We start from the raw sequence: 3,098 nt of genomic DNA on the forward strand, positions 1-3,098 counted from the left end.
TGCATCGCAGAGTTAACTTTTAGCACTATGGTTGACAGTGATGCACTTTTTCTCAGAAATAATTATTTAATCTGTTCACACCCTTTTGACGTGTATCTCTTGTGTGAGTAGTGATAACATTTCCCCTGACAAAGATTTAATGACTTCATACGAGAACATAAGAAAAAAAAGGACAAATAAAATGCCAGATTTTTTCCTGTGCTGTCACTGTTTTCTTTCCTTAATGTGCTTGCTGACAGCCAAAATTGAAAACATGCTCTTTCCTCAGCATCTGATGTTCACTAGATATTGCATGTCAGGGGCAGAGATCCTGTGACAGGTGAGGAGATCACTGCGAGGGAAATGGAAGAGGGAGAAAACATGCAAGGCCATGGTCACTTGTCCATTGCCAGGAAAATTGAGAAAACGATGCCCAGGATTATTCCTCTACCCTCTGACATGCTGCATGGCCTAAGAATCTCTCCAAACAGCTGCTACATCTTGTAGGAAGAAAGCACTTTCAAAGCACGAGAAGATTCAGATTTCTAATATAAGGAAGTGCTGAGGAGTTACTTCATTGTAAATTGACTGCAAAAAATAAATAGCCATTGCAGAACATGAGTGATTCTAGATATGGGTTGGGTGAGCCATAAAGACAGCTTTATAGAATTAGAATGAATCGAGATATATAAAGGCATGAAGTGGATACATGAACTTTCACTGATCTTTACTTGGACCACACATGAATTCATAGGATATTACAATTTTTGGAATTTTTTGTGAAAAATGTTTTGAATAAAGACATATGTATTTTTGTTTATTTAAAGAACAATTACAGTGCTCACTTCAGCAGTACATATACTAAGATTGGAATAATAAAGAGAAGAATAGCATGGCCCCTGCACAAGGATGACATGCAAATTGTGTTCTGTGTCTTTAGTGTATAATGCTAAGTGGAATAAGTCAGAGAAGGACAAATACCATATGATTTCACTCATGTGGAATTTAAGAAATACAGTAAACCAGCAAAGGAGGGTGGGGGGAAAGAGAGAGAAAGACAGACCAAGAAACGGACTTTTAATTCTAGAGAACAAACTGATGGTTACCAGAGAGGAGTTTGGTGGTGGTGGTGGTGGGGGGGAATGGGTGAAACAGGTGATAGGGATTAAAGGGGATACTTAACTGATGAGCACTGAGGAGTGTACAGAACTGTTGAATCACTATATTGTACACCTGAAACTAATATAACATTGTATGTTAACTATACTGAAATCAAAATCAAAAACTTTTTAAAAATTATACTATAAATTTTGGAAATTTTTGTGGCAAATGTTTTCTTGAGTTTTGAATAAAGACTTACAGTAAAATAAAATACACTTAGTGTGGGTAGTGGGATCTGATTACATGTTTGGGAACTGGGAAATGGAAAGTCTTGGTAGGGACGGCAAGAGGAAAAATTGTCTGCTAACATACAGTGTCAGGTCGAGACTGACACAAGGTGGCTCCAGGTATAGATAAACGTAACATACCTACAAACAAAGTAATAAAATGAAGATAGAAAGAGGCAGAATGGGGAAGAATGTAACACAAACTAAAATGAAAAGTATTCCTCCAATACCATGTTCCTGAATTTACTTAAGACAGAAGATACAGGGCATCCTGGGTGGCTCAGCTGTTTAGTGCCGCCTTCAGCCCAGGGTGTGATCCTGGAGACCTGCGATCCAGTCCCATGTCGGGCTCCCTGCATGGAGCCTGCTTCTCCCTCTGCCTGTGTCTCTGCCTCTCTCTCTCTCTCTCTCTGATAAATAAATAAATAAAATCTTAAAAAAAAAGACAGAAGATACAAGTGTTTTGTTTTGTTTCTATTACAGAGAACAAGAACTAACTTACCTGAGTTCAGTGACAATTGTGGAATTGGAAATATCCTTCAATACCCAGATTTGTTCATCTAGATTATTTACTATATATCTGCTGATTTATAACATGTGGAATCTATAATGATTATATATATGCATTATAGCACGTAATCTATATGTATAGTATATACATACATCTATGAAAATATGTGTATGTATAATTTTAAGTAAATATATTTTATAGGGCCATGTGATCAATTTTATTTTTTTATTTTTGTTTATTTTCAATTTTATTTCTTAATGGGATATGATTAAATATGGTTTGAAGACGAAAGTTGCATAGATAATTTAGTAAATGCACAAGGATAATGATGCTTTTAAAATTATTCAACATCTAAAAATGACTTTCAGTGTTCTTCACATGAAAATGGTCATCTTGAACATTATAGATAAACAACCTTCTCCCTTGAGTTTTGCCTAAAGCTTTGGAGATACATTTCTTTCCTGTTGTGTGTGGGAAGGTGGATGGAGGGTCTGCCCTGGGCTGAAGGCGGTACTAAACCGTGGAGCCACCCGGCTTCCCTACCTGTAGTTTTTTTATTTAATGTTTTTTGTCAAGCATGAAACTTTCAGAATTGTGTCCTTTTAAATTTGTGACACAAAATATGAAAATGTAATTTTTGATTAGTGTTTCTGAACAATTTGTATTTTTCCTTATATAGTAGGAATGAATCTCTACTGGTCAAAGTTAGGAAAATCCCTAATAATAGCCAACACTTACTTAGAGGCCATTGTATTGTAGACATTGTGCTAGATTCTTTTTAAATATTATCTCTAATTCTCAAATTAGAATTGCTCTTTGCTTATTATGTAAATGAGTATTCAAATTCACATCATCAATCAACTTAATACCCACATCATTCATTTTCTCCTTCCCTCCAGCTTTACTGAGATATAATTGGCATATAGTATTGTGTGAGTTTAAGATATACGATGTGTTGACTTGATACACTTATATAATATGGAATGATAATCACCATAACGCTGGTTAATACCTCCATTATGTCACAATGATCATTTCTTTTCTGTAATAAGAACATTTAAGATCTACTCTTTTAGCAACTTTCAAGTTTATAATGCAGTATTGTTCATTGTAAGCAACATGCTGTACATTAGATCCCTAGAACTTATTTCTCATATAACTGGAAGATTGTACTTTTTGAACAATAATCAACAATCCCACCCTCCATCCCCTGCCAACCA

The 3,098-nt window shown here is 35.3% G+C and overlaps 1 non-coding gene across 1 annotated transcript; it reads left to right on the top strand.

The window, feature by feature from the left end:
• The first annotated feature begins 816 nt into the window (after window positions 1-816).
• Window positions 817-924, top strand: LOC121477210. Its single transcript, XR_005984139.1, has one exon. It is a non-coding gene; the product is annotated as a U6 spliceosomal RNA (small nuclear RNA).
• The last annotated feature ends 2,174 nt before the right edge of the window (window positions 925-3,098 follow it).

The sequence above is a fragment of the Vulpes lagopus genome, chromosome 16 (genome assembly GCF_018345385.1).
Source record: "Vulpes lagopus strain Blue_001 chromosome 16, ASM1834538v1, whole genome shotgun sequence".
Lineage (NCBI taxonomy): Eukaryota > Metazoa > Chordata > Mammalia > Carnivora > Canidae > Vulpes > Vulpes lagopus.